The 14,557-nt window shown below is 38.8% G+C and overlaps 1 long non-coding RNA gene across 1 annotated transcript; it reads right to left on the bottom strand.

Annotated features, from left to right (window-relative positions):
• Positions 1–663: 663 nt before the first annotated feature.
• On the bottom strand, positions 664–13,873 carry LOC125328153. Its single transcript, XR_007204556.1, has 3 exons — positions 13,746–13,873; positions 4,117–4,237; positions 664–736 (listed from the first exon to the last, which is right to left on the bottom strand). It is a non-coding gene; the product is annotated as an uncharacterized LOC125328153 (long non-coding RNA).
• Between the last annotated feature and the right edge of the window lie 684 nt (positions 13,874–14,557).

Below are 14,557 nucleotides of genomic sequence, written 5' to 3'. Positions count from 1 at the left end.
AAAAGTGATCCAGAAGTGAATTATTCAGAGATAACCTGACATCCCTTCCTCTGACAACAGAAGAGCAGAAATATGAATGAATTATTGGCATATAAGGATGACTATGAGATTAATCCCAACAGAAAAGCAAAGTGTTAGAATGCCTGATTTGAGAATCTTCCGTGCTCACATTTGCAGTTGCTTGGCATCTTCAGGGTATGTTCAGGGTATCAGTATCCAGCATCAGAAATATGGGCACCTAGAAGAATTAGTTGGTGTATTTTGGCGGTGAGATAAATTCAGTGCCTTTCAGGTTAAGCAGAAGCTAAGCAGGGCTTTCTGAGGGTCTCACAATTGGATTGGAGAACTAGAGTGGCAGTTTAAATTTAGAGAGCTAAAGTGCTGTCTAAATTCCATTGCAAAGCTGTGTAAGAGAGGTAGGGAGATAATCTATTGGGCAAGGATAGCTATTTTCAAAGGCTTGGGCTTAAGGAAAGCATGTGCCAGTGTTTTGAGATACTGAGATTTTAGCTCTTGCTTATGTTCCTTGCTGGCTGGGGACTATGCTGAGCTAATCATGTGAAACAATTTTGTCTCTTGTACAGAAATACAATAGATTTCTTGTACATAATTATAGGGATGTACTCACTGCCAGTCCAAGATCTCTTAGCTGCTCTGAATCTCCTCGATACTTGATAGGTGCTTGGAACTAAGGTATTTGATCATAGATATCTGAAGTAGGTGTTGTCTATGTAGCCTGAAATAGATCACAAATGGGAGATCCGGTTATAGACAGTTTGGTTTCTGAGCTTTTATACATCAATTTCTGCTTCCTGGTGTGTCCTTCCTGTCTTTTAAGGCATGTAGTAAACTAATAGTTAATCTGTTACCTATAAAATACGGTACCTTTATTTTTGTGCCTTCTCTTATGTACTGCCTGAACACCACAGTTGACTTTAACACCGTACTTATTTGCTAAAATCTACTTCAGACTTACTCGTCAAAGAAAACCCGGATGAAAAATAATATTATTCATAAATATCCCCCTTTTTCTTCCCTGTGACTAAAATGCTTTCCTCTTGAGAACTTGTATATTAAGTTTTAATCCATGGAGAACATTTATCAGTAAATTAAAGCTAGCTAGTAATTATACAAATCAAATCTAATGGAAATATTACCAAAAGTTTAGCTAATATGTAATCTATAAGAAATCAAATGTAACTAGATAGATAGCAACATAAATATTACTAATAAAGAGTAATTTATTTGTGATAAAGAGGTAAATTGGATAAAATAGCTACTATTCTTGGCAGTATATCTTGATTTGTAGGAACTCATTTATATTGTTGCAGCTTGCTAGTAACTTCATAATTCTGGGTACTATTTCACTGAATTTTCTCCTAATCTTTCTTCTGATGTGGTGGTGCAGTTTTTTCAACTCTTTGAATACTTTTGCTAGAGGAGGGACTTTTCCTGTAAAAGAATATGGTAACACTTTACAGACCAGACATCAGTAGGTCGTAGATGACTGTGCTGGTATATGTATGGCAAGTAAAACTTACTTCCAAGGCTTGCTCAGACAAGGAGACTTGTGTGGATTATTTGCATAGATAGAATCACTCATAAGAGGTGGAGGCTGCCATACAGGTTGCTGTTTTCTATTTTCTGTTTGCAGATACAGTATAAATGTGGTTGCCTTTCAACAACTTTCATACGAGCTTATGTTCATGACATATAATTGAAAAGTAACTGTGCAGAAAAGGACCTGGGGACGCTGGTGGACACCAAGTGGAACTCAAGCCCGCAATGTGCCTTTGCAGCAAAGAAGGCAAAAGTTATCCTGGGCTGCATTAGGAGGGTTGTTACCAGCAGGTTGAGTGAGCTGGTCCCGTCCCTCTTCTCAGCACAGGTGAGGCCACTTCCAGAGTCTTGTGTCCAGTGTGGGGCTTCCCAGTAAAGAAAAAGATGGACATTCTGGAGAGAGTCCAGTGAGAGGACACAAAGATGACTAGGGGACTGCAGCACCTCTCCTGTGAGGAAAGGCTGAGTAAGGTGCTACTTTTCAGCCTGCAGTAGAGCACATGTGGGGGGATCAATGTACATAAATTCCTGAAAGGATGGTGTAAAGAAGAGGGAGACAGACCCTTTTCAGTGGCATCCAGTGGCAGGACCAGAGGCAACAGCCACAAATTGAAATACAGGAGGGTCTGTCTGAACATCAAGAACCACCAAGAACTGTCAGAGGTTGCCCAGAGAAGCTGTGAAGCAGCCAATTTTGGAGACATTAAAAAATCATCTGAACAGGGTCTTGGACAATCAGCCCAAGGTGAACCTGCTTGAGGAATCCTGTAATTTTGTGAACTCACAGTACACCTGAAAAATTATTTTTCATGAGATATGATGTATGTTGCACTGGGTTTACTCTGCACAGATAATTCTTATGTGTAATTGAGTTTAACACATTGAAAATCTTTATTATAGGTTTCTGTATGAATATCTGAAACACAGTACACAGGGACATTTTTATTCAGACTGAAATGTGTTTTACTGTGCTATTAAGATTTTTTAAAATTCTTGAAAGTTTGATTGAATGCTTAATTCATATTTTATTGTAGTTACACCATAAGTTAGCCTTCAAAAAACTCTTTTGACTTGTATATACTTGATACAAGCATAACCTAACCCTTTCTGGTTTGTTTTGAGATACACACCAGGGGTGCTGCTAAATCTGACCACAGACAACAGTCAATAGTGAGAACTGTGATTATCTTTGTGATGAGACTATCCATCGTTTAGGGATGGTCCAAATCTATTTACAAAATCGGGTGTAGATTAGAATGAGGGTTTTCTTTAAAATTCTCTTGTGTAAGTGACATAAAAATACATTACACTGTACTTGATCATGTAAATAGTAGCAAAGTATTGTTATTCTAGATACTGCTGGATCAAATGATCAACATTAAGATGAAAGATTAATGGATTTGTAATAATGTATTAAAAATTGAAAATTCATGACATTCAGGTAAATTCTGCCACATGAAGAATAATTCTTAACAGGCGGATAACTTTTTTGCTCTAAATGGTAACTATTTTCTTGCTCAACAACACAATGTGCTACAACTTCCTTGCAGAAAAAAAAGTAGAGAAATACCAAAAACAGTATTTCTTCCCTTCATGCATGCCTGCAGTATCTAATGGTATAGTAGCAGTAATTTCCTCAAAAGTGGTTCATTACCAGCAGTTAACAACCCCTTCTGGCAATTAACTAATTATCTTGCCTTTGACTATGGTGAAAGGAAATGGCTATCAAGGGCATTGTTTGCTTAATTAACCAAAAGCAGTAGACAGAGTCTTAGTAATAATTGTAAAAGGAAATCCCTCCAAAATGCAGTAATTTTACTCAATTTTTCACAGGAGCTGTGCAATCTGAAACGTTAAATTAAAGAAATTCAGAAGAATTAATATGCAAAGGGGAGAGTGCTGTTTGTTGTTTGTTTTTCCAAACAAGTATTAGGACAAGAATATTCTTCTGTAAAATGCCTGGGCTCTGCCAAGGTTCATGGTATTTTCAGAGTTCCAACTAATGCAGCCATGAGCAGCTCTGGCCGGGATGGTCTCTGGTATTGTGGGAGCTGGATGTAGCCCAGGGGATGATTCTGCTTGGCCAGCTGCCTTTCCCCAGAAGAGCTGCCATGGCTTCCTCCACGTGGGCAGAAGGATGGATGGATGGGGATGTATGCCTCCTACAGAGGGCACAGCGACACCTCCATATGGCCCATGCAGAAAAGACAAGACAAAGCTGGTTTCTCTCCCTAGTAAAAAGATTGGCTTGTATCTCGCAGTCACAGTCTTTAGGCTTCAGCTATGCTGGTTTGTGGTAACAAAAAAACCCCAAACACCCAAGCAACTCACCACTATATAAACCGTTACTGACTAAAAGTTCTTCAATGAAAGATGGTATATTATGAAATAATTTTTGAAGAAAAAAGAGATGCTTTTTATTCAAAAGTCATCTGACATCATTTATAATTTCTCATTTTCTTCAGAGGAAAAGATTATTCTTCTTATATCTCATAGTGCTAAACCACTTATATAATAGGAACCATGGCAGGTAAAAATGTAATGGCAAGTCCTTACCTTTTCCCCCGTGTTCTGAACTATTCTTGGCTTTTTCTGTTGGCCCAAGCTGACTCCACTTTTTTTCAGATGACTAAAATACCACTTCAAGGTGGGGTGCTTTTCTTCCCTTTATATTTCCCTGTAGAAAATAAGAATTGATACACTTGTAAATAAATCACAACTCTCAAAAAAATAGATGAATATTATCACTGGCTTTTCTCTCCTCCCTCAGTGGGAATGGAAAAAAGCAAAGGGGTCTTCTTCCCTGAGCCGTCCGATCCCCATCCATGAACTATCACTATTTTCTGGCTAGGAACATAGACAGATTTTGGAAACCTGGATATATGATAACTGCCAATATTTCTCTTCTCTTTAGAAATAATAAAAACATAAATATGTTAGAAATTCAGAATTCTGAGACCCTGTGAAAACAATTCCAAAGTATCCGAGAAAGAAAAGGTCAGATTTATTTTCTTTCTCACAAAGCAGTGTTTGTGACCTTTTTATGTAAAACACTTTCCCCTCAGTAATCTCTCTCTAAACTCAGTTACATCATTTATCTTCCTTACTATTCATACAAAGAAAGCAACCCAGCCATATCTGCAGTTCCTAAATTCTTCAGGTTTCTCACTATTTTCTCTGATCTCTTAGCTCTGCACAAACAAGATTTATTTCACCTTTTGCAGTGGGCAAAGCTCTTTGGAAACATCCTTGTTTAAGAAAATGTAAGGCATAAAATACACGAAGGTGGAGATATTGTACATTTAATTAATTTTATTAAAACCTTTTAACTAAAGAGTAAAAACTATGTCCATATCTAATGATCCAATGTTTTTCCAATTTCATAGAAATTCTTCAACTAATTCTAATGAGTAATTAAGTCTTTGAGGCTTGTAGAAAAAATATTTCCTACGCAGAACTGCATATTTTAATGTGTTTAAACCTGTAGTCAATGCTTCTGGTGTTTAGTGGATCACTTTTCTAGAATATTTTTTTAATTTATCATTATTAAGTATGTGCAGCTGAGATCAATTTGTGAAAACATACCATGTGGACCTGAATAGCATTTCTGCCACCTACGTCCTTACAGGCAAGTACTGCATGCTACTAGATAACCATAAAGACAGTTCAATATCCTTGTTCTCTCCTTTCTTTGGTTGTTTTGATTTGACAAGGAAATATAGGCAATAACCCTAGTGTAGCAACTGACTCATCAGAGGCTATTTGTCTACTAGCAGCAAAACTGTAAACCTGAAAATGTAATAATTCATTATGTTCCTTCCAACCTACGTAAATTTGGCATTTTTTGTACTCAATCTTCACGAGCTGCTGACCTATTAAACAGGTTAAGCCCGACCTGAAGAGCTGCTATAAATAATACAGTAAAGAATCAACTGACAATAATAATTAATCTGCATAATATTTCAGAATCAACAGAATACTATGCCTGAAAGACCATCCCTGCTCTTTAGTTTAACATTAGATTAAAAGCAGATGGATAATATGAACGTCCATATGCCTTAACATCCTGTGGGCTCACCATCATGTGACTCTTCTTTGACTTTGACCACATCTATCACTTCTCGAGACTGGAGAATTAAAGCAAACTTAAGTCACTGTATTGGTTTTGCTCGGCCTGGTTTTTGGTAGCAGGGGGGCCACAGAGGTGGCTCCTGCGAGAACCTCCTGGGAGGTTCCACCATGTCCAGCAGAGCCAATCTCGGATGGCTCTGAAAGGTGGACGCGCTGCTGGCCAAAACTGGGCCAGTGAGAGAGGCTGGTACCGCCTCTGCGATGACAGATTTAAGACGAAAATCAAAACAAAGTCACGAGGTTTTGCTTCTTGTCAGAGAAGAGGAGGAGGTGAGAACATGTGAGGGAAAACAACGTGGTGACACCAAGGGCAGGGGAGAAGGAGGGGCAGGAGGCGCTCCAGGCGCCGGAGCCGAGATGCCTCTGCAGGCCGTGGGGCAGCCCATGGGGAAGCCGCTGCGCCCCTGCAGCCCGTGGGGATCCACGGGGGATGCAGAGATCCACCCGCAGCCCGTGGGGATCCATGGGGGATGCAGAGATCCACCCACAGCCCCTGGGGATCCACGGGGGATGCAGAGATCCACCTGCAGCCCGTGGGGATCCACCGGGGATGCAGAGATCCACCCGCAGCCCGTGGGGATCCACGGGGGATGCAGAGATCCACCTGCAGCCCGTGGGGATCCACGGGGGATGCAGAGATCCACCCACAGCCCCTGGGGATCCACGGGGGATGCAGAGATCCACCCGCAGCCCGTGGGGGACGTGCCCGTGCCGGAGCGGGTGGATGCCTGGAGGAGGCTGTGATCCCGTGGGAGACCCGCTGCAGAGAGAGGGCCCTGCTCCCAGGCTGGAGCAGCCTGTCCTTGGAGGGCTGCACCCCGTGGGAAGAGAGAGCCCCGGCGCAGCAGTTTGGGAGGGCTGTGTGCCCGTGGGAGGGGCTCAGGCTGCAGCAGGGGCGGTGCGGCTGCTGCTCTGAGGGTGGGCTCTCGCCGGGGAAGTTCACGGAGAACTGTCCCCCGTGGGAGGGACCCACGGCCTCGCAGGGGAAGACTCCTCTCCCGGAGCTGCGGGAGGAAATCTCGGGGATGGACTGACCAAACCCCCGTGCCCTGTCTCCCCGCGCTGTCGGTGGGAAGGAGGGAGGAGCTGGGGGGAAAAGGTGTTTCTTTTAAGGGCTTATTTTATTTTTCATTATCCTTCTCTGATTCTGTTAGCAATAAATTCACTTTGTAACTTTAAGTTAAGCCTGTTTTGTCCTCGAAGTGTTTTCTCCCAGTCCTTATCTCAACTAATGAAGCCTTTGTTAATTTCTTTTCCCCCTCTTTCCTCTGCCCGGCTGTGGCAGGGGAGGGTGAGCAAGCAGCTCTCGTGGATGCCTGGTGTCGGGCCAGAGCGAAACCACGACAGTCATCAAAAAGCATCTAGATTTCATGCTGTTGTTAGTTAGAAATCATGACTAATGAATGACAGTTTAGAAAATACAGTCTTCTATTGCTTGTGACCAAACTTCTGCAGGCAAAATAAAATGATAATGTGTCATCCAAAGGTGGGAACGATTGCCCAGATCACTAGCAATGAGAATAATGAAAATTTGTCTTTAAGACTTACATTACATTGGTGGATAAAGCACAAAACATTCTTTTGTTGTAAAATTTCCCATCTAGATGCCATTCCTTATGTTGCCTTAAAGCCCTTCTTAAAAACATCAGTTCAAATGAGCAGATGATGAAAACATATAAAATAAAGAATTGTACAATGCTGTGTACAATGTCTGTGGTATAATATGAATGAAAACTTCACAGGAGAAATTCATATATTCTCTTGCAAAACTCTCAAATGACATATGAAGTATTAAACTTGAAAATTACCGAAAAATGGTATACATGTGAAAACCAAAGTTCAAAAGAATGGAATGACTATCAAATGACAACAAAAATATTTTAAAGTAAATTATTTAGTTAAATTATTATAGATATAAATTTAGCTTAGAGAAAAGATGTATACAATTTGCATAAAAGAAGCCCTATTCAAAGAATCCAAGCAGCTCCTGATTGACTGAACTGAACTCTTGTATAATTGGCAACAAAGAAAAAAACCTCTCAGTCTATACCCTCCTCTGTAATGCTGTGTTGTCAGAAAAGACATTTTATCTGTGCTCTACCCTTTCTCTAAATGCAGGATCATGTTCCAGCTTAGCATAAAGTTGGATGCAGTAACACATCATGCCTAAAGTCATATGCCACTTACACAGCAGATGGAGCCCAGTAACTCAGACTGGTTTGGGAAAATGACCACAAAAGAAGTATTTTAGTACGAAAGATAACACAGCACAACAGCAGGAATTTTTATTCTTCCCTGTATATTATTAGTAAGTTTACTTCTTGTTGAAGAAAGCAAGCCCATTTCAAAAATTGTTTCTCACTGCTCCACTGCAGTAGAGCAGATATGCCACTTGAAAATGTTCACTTATATCACCCCAACAACCCTTAGAAAGGGAACACTGGTGATTAATGTTTTAGGAGTAGCTTTGTCCATTTTAAGGCAAATAATTCATCTGCTCATTCACCTGCAGAGTGCTGTTGTTTTTGCCTTCCTTGTAGGTTCCCTGATACCCGTGATAGAGATTTTAAAAAACATTTTGTTGGAGGCCTGCCTTCCTGTCTGCTGCAGTCAAGGGTAAAAGTCCCCTTGATTTTCACTAGGAGCAAATAACTGTAAATTCTAGTTATAGTTTCTTCTTGCCATAGGCTTCTGATTTCTGACATCATCATAGATTTTTTTAATGTTTCTAAAAGAGCTACTTTCTAATAGTAATTCCAAAATACTTTTTTTAAAAAGGCTGCATACCAGTTTTATTACTGTTTCCAAGTACAGAAGATATAACTTCAAACAGAAAAGATTATTAATTGTAATTAGTTTTGAAATATCAGTAGCATTAACTAGGCTAAGCCCTTCTTTCTGAGTTTCCGTGAGACTGTAGGGCTGTTAGAATGAACAGAGAAAATGTCTATGCCATTTTGTAGGACGCTTCAGAAAGGCAACAACCAGGCTTCACAGAAAATGGCTGATTTCTATTCCTATAAACAAAAAAGGCATTAGCATTGCATAATAGCTCCAGGGCTGGTTTCAGCTGCATTATGTCACATAAGGATGAATGTGAGAATTGCAAGGTGATCTGGGGTGAAAAGCACAGTATGTTTCCTAAACTAGAAATGGTCAAAACCTATTGATGCATCCTGATAACACATACTTTCAAAACCATTCAGAAAATCACCATATCTCCTTAAAAACCTTCATAAATGTTTAACACCTTGGCACAAGAATACCTATACCTTTAGTACAAAAGATTTTGACTGGATTACAGATTACGCCTGATGTATATTTTTCCATCTAAATGTGTGGCACTCTTGGTGCTTGCCCTTGTGTGCAGATGAAAAGCGTCCTTTGACACTCAGTGCTGGCAATATTTGTCAGTTCCATGGCTCTGGCTTCAGGCTCTCAGATAGTCATGAGACAATCTGAGGGAGTAGCCAGAGGTTTGAAGTTAACAAAAAGTGACTGAGTTTATGTCAAGGACTATGTTAAATAAGGTTAGGTCATCTGGTTTAAGCAAGCACACTATTTATGAAGAATGTTGTTTTAAAAGTAAGTATTTTTCATCAAAATACTTAGGTTAATGCCTCATTGTGTCGCTAAGTTTGTTCCTTAAGTCAAAGAGAAGTGTTTGTGTGAGGTCAGTCAGAGTTATCATTCGGCATCTTTTTTCTTACTTATTTTTCTTCTTTTAGAAGAGTTCTTTTGTAGCTACAGGAGGAAACTAAATGTGTACACTGGCACTGAAAGCTATGGAATGTTTTTAAATACTAAGAGAACATATAGAAACACAAAATATTTGGCAAATTATTTGAGCAATCACTTTTGTGGAACCATAGTCTGTGTACTGAGGCTTATAGACAGAGAGCTAAAATTTGTTGAATAAATTTTTTTTTCAAATTTTACTAGTAAATATTAGATTGGGAAAAAGGCAAGCCTACAGTGCAGCAATATTATATTGCTTTTAAGTGGCCTAGAAGAAGAGTTTGCAAGAAGATGTCATATTATTTTATTGTCAAGCTACTAGCAAAGATCTGTCTTCTTAGAGGCAGAGAGTATCAACTGTGTGACAGACTGGGAGATCATCTCAGAAAGAGAACTTTGAATGATAGCTGCTCAGTACTGAATGGAAGGCTGGAAAAAGAAAGACCAAGGGCTGTTGTCTCAAGATCAGTATAGTTGGGTTCCAGGTACAAGTATCAAAGCACCAGTTCTGTGTGTTTTGTGCTTGGATTTCTTTTGATTACTCTTTAAAAAGTATTTAGTGTGAATGTTTTTTTGTAGACACCGTCAATGTTTTATATGCAGCATCACATACCATGCTCCTCCTCAGTAATTATCAGCTGTAAAGAAACATATCAGGAGCAGCATTTCTGACAAAAATCACCAGATCTTTATGTTCCTGCAACACCGGCAATCACACGGGCAAGGGAAAGCCCAGGTGTAAACTCTCAGGCAAGTGTAATAGACCACTCTACCATGTGGTCAGTCATGCAATGAATGGGAGACTCGAGAACAGCCCTTTTCACTGTGCCATTCATAATTTTATGAATGCATAGGATGCAAGTTCATCTTGTGATAGTTTATCAGTGGAACCTCTTAGTTTTACCACATATTTAATATAGCAAATATGCCTATGTAGGAACCTTTTAATATTTTTCATTTAATCTCTTTTGTCTTTTTCTTTATGCTTGAAATCTTTTCTACCTTGCTGATTTGCAAAGTCATTACATGAATAAGTAGGAAACAGAAATTGCCATATTTTGTCTAAATTTTTCTTAAAATAATCTATTTTTAACTTTTCTCTACTGAAATGTTTCTGTAACTTTTCTGCACTAAGGTATATTCCAGCACTTAAAGTTTCCTCTACTTTATTTTCATCTGCTTCTTTTTTTCCCCCCCAAATACTACACTGTAAACCATATACAGATAATTTCTGATTTAATCAGAATTCGAAATGAATATCACCTACTTAACATTTTGCTAGGAAACAATAGATGAGTAAGTATGTTAGTGTCTGATACCAGAAATCATGGTCTACAAGTAGCTTTAAGTTAATGGGAAGAAAAAAAATTAGGGGAGAAAAAAACTGGGCCTTCCAGTTTAATGCAAAAAAAATTTCTTGATTCTTTGGGTAGTCTGGTGTAAGATGTGAAATTCATTATGAGACTTTAGTGACTTTGAGAATTTTTAATGCTAAAGTATTAGAGAAATAAAACTGACATTGGATAAAAACATCTTTGAGACGACTTTCCACAAACTTCACACCAAAGTGCTAAACATGATCTGCTGCAATTTATTCTCTTGTGTATGATTGCACTTTGTTAATTGTCAATGTGTAGGTTAACTTATATTCACCTCCTAGTTTCCTGTAGTGGCTCTGGGAAATAATTTTTTTCACAGCATGACACCACTTCATGCCAGCTCCCTGATGTCCAACACAGGAGGCAGAGAACCAGATACACAGTCCAAGAGGAGCTGTGTTTAACCAAGTTAAGCCTGTCTTGTCTCATTGTTTTCTTCTAATGCAAGGACTGCAGCTACCCTTGTTGATATATGTGTAAAGAAGGGTAAAATACTGAATTAACTGTAAAATTTGATATATTTTAGACTAGAGATCAGGAATGAAAGTTAATTCTATGATAGATTCTAAGTGTACCTTAGATGCAGTATTTAGAAGCATATCTTGAGAGGAAGAATTTAGTGCTAGTATGTTTAACTAAAATTTTTTCGTTCCTGACTATTCCAAGTTTGTTCTGCCATTTTCAGTAGTTTGATGAATGCCATGTGTGAATCTATTACTACTTATGGACTACTTAGGAACTGCTGCTTTGAATGAAGGCTATTCACAACTTTATGCCACCTACTTACTGCCTGTCTCACCCCCAGATAAGTCCCCAAATTCATCAGTTTCCCAGCACAGTTGTCTAAAGACTTACATTGAAGATATTTTCAGGGAAGCATGTTTGTGTAAGCATATGCAAAGCTCTCTAATTCTGCCAACACTCTTGTGACCAGAAATATGTTCTGTAAATTTTCTCAGCACAGACAAGACTGTTCAAAAATGCTTGCCATGCCTTGGGTGTGGTACATACGATTCACTAATCTTATATTTTATTTTTACGCATTAGTTATTTAACAGCAGCATCTGTGGCACTAAAAGGAATTAACATTCCATAATACTAGGTACTGTGTTTTTTAGCAGCTGTCCAGATATCTTCAAAATAGGTGATGGATTAGTGCAACACATTTAACACAAACTATATTCAGAACAATACTCTGAAGAAGTATGTACATAGACAATTTCTAGCACAAAATGAGACAAGCATGAATGAAAATCCTTGTGGAAATCCTACCTCTGTTGGAAAAAAAGTCCATTCACTGACATGTGAAATAGCATAGAGGTCTTCAAGTAGATGCTATTTTACCTACCACTCTTTGCAAATGAGCTGTAACTGGTGGTCAAATTTGATGACATAACTCGTAAAGTAAAATGGCTGAGAAATGCTAAAAAACACAGCACCTCATTGATGATGGAGAAATATGCACAAGGAGTAGTAGTCTAGTACACAGACTTGTTTATTGTTTTTGAAAACTTACTTTTTCTACAGACATTTATTATGTGTGCCTCTAAACTCTTCAGAAGGGATAGGCAAGGAATGAGAGGATTCTGTGATTACAGTATGAAGATCAACCCCAACAACCTTCATGAACTCAGTCATAATGAAAATAAACCATTTTATGGTAATCTATTTTCAATTAAATATTCTGGATTAAGCCTGTTACAAGGGATGTCAAAGGTCATTTCTAATGAGAAATCAGTATTTGATTAAACATTTCTAGACAATGTTATGCAAAATGCTACTGTAAAATTCATAATACTGCAACCAGACTGTGGACCATGAATCCAAATGATCAAATAGAACAAAATAAACTAACAGAGACTGTCAGAATAAAAATAAATTAAAACCAAAATTTCCCACAATGTTCCTAAAGAAATAGAATGGGTGTATGGTATTTAAATCATACAGTTATGAGCAGTTAAGTATTTGACACTTTGGAACCCTGCTTAAGATATATATAGTATCTCAGAAATTGTATAGTACAGTTACCTGAGAGGAAGGGTTCAGAAGAAGTACAAAATATCAGCTAGAACCATAGTTTGGTGAAGCATCACCCGTTTCAATGGTATACACTATCAGAAAACAAGACTAGAAGGATTTTTTCAGAACAGCTGATATCCAGATTACACTGGCAGAATAGGAATGAAACACAGCAGATATTCAGCAGTAATATTCCTTACCATGGACCTATTTCTGCATCATCTGTGAAGTTGTTACCAGATACCCGATGTCAACAAGGACCTGAGGGAATAGGATGAAGGTGTGTGGGGGGAGGTTTAGGTTAGGGATGAGAAAAGGTTTTTCACCGAGATGGTGATTGGGCACTGGAACAGGCTCCCCACAGAAGTGGTCACAGCACCAAGCATTTGGACAATGTTCTCAGGTATGATGGTTTGATTCTTGGGGTTGTCCTGTGCAGGGCCAGAAGCTGGACTTTGATTGATCTCTGCCAGTCCCTTTCAGCTCAGGATATTCTATGATTCCCTTCAGATGGATAAAAACATACCAGAAGGGAAAGTAGTATCAGCTGCAACTCGGTACAACAAATGACATCTGTCAATACCTTCTGTGAACTTTTAGAATTTATTCAGAAAGGTCTCAGTATGGAGAATCCTGATAAAATGTATGCTATGCCTATGGCTGGGACAAAACAGTGAGCCAACCTTTGTTAAAAAAAATTGAATTTGCCAATCTGGAAGTTGAATTACTTCTTTAATGAAATAGTGGGAAGTATTGAGAAATCTCCCAGAGAATGGGAGTAACCCAGCAAAACAGAAAAGCTTTAAAATTTAAATCACATTCTTCTAAGTGTCCTTCCTTGATCAGAAAGGGTGACTTTGCTCTCCTATTCATGTACAAGCATTGGCATAAAAATAGAAGGTGGGTCCCACCTATTACCTGTTGAGCCTGTGCAGGTTAAGAAGAATGCTTAAGGGATGATGCTGGGAAGCTGGAGATATATTTTGGACCCACATGTGGTTTGGGTTTATCCAATGCAGCAAAGGAATCAAGCCTGTGTCTCTTAACTTCAAGAGTTAGATGATATATTGACCCTTCCTGGAAACATGAAAAAAACCATGTTAGGAAGAAGCCAGATCGACCAGTCTCTGTACCTACCTTGGGCCAAGTTAATCATGATTAATTTACCTTTCTAACTGCCAGACCCTTTTAAAAGGCAATCTTTTCAATACAGCAAGGGAAAATGTTGTTAAGTCTCCCAAGTCACCTGGAAAAGCTAGTTTATATCTGCTGTAGTTGCCAGGCAACCATCACAATCTTCCAGTTACTAAAAATTGTCTGACTGGAGTTGACCTTACTTTTATGCTATGGTTACCCCTACAGCCTTCCCCAAAATAACAAAATTCTGTCAATCTGCCAGAAACAAATTTCTGTCATTATACTGAAATTTTGCAGCCCATTACTCAATAAGAACTACTGCCTTTAAGTGTCCCAATGGGATGAGCTGCTAAAGCAACTGATTTATTTCTGTTAGAAGCAAGGCTTTTGTCTTTTAGCACATGTTCATTTCTGTCTTAACTTTTTTAAAAATAATATTCATATAGATCCTAAGCATGTAGACCTGGGGACTTATTCTGCACTGCAGTCTTAGCCAAAATCACGATTAGATCAGATAGGAATACAGTCTATTTTTAATAATGCAGTATGTGGCTTTTGTGGCCTTACAGCAACAAAAAGCATGTACATAATTA

The sequence above is a fragment of the Corvus hawaiiensis genome, chromosome 6 (assembly GCF_020740725.1).
Source record: "Corvus hawaiiensis isolate bCorHaw1 chromosome 6, bCorHaw1.pri.cur, whole genome shotgun sequence".
In the NCBI taxonomy this organism is placed as follows: Eukaryota; Metazoa; Chordata; class Aves; order Passeriformes; family Corvidae; genus Corvus; species Corvus hawaiiensis.
Note: the sequence above shows the minus strand (reverse complement) of the source record. Positions and strands in the feature narration are given on the sequence as shown.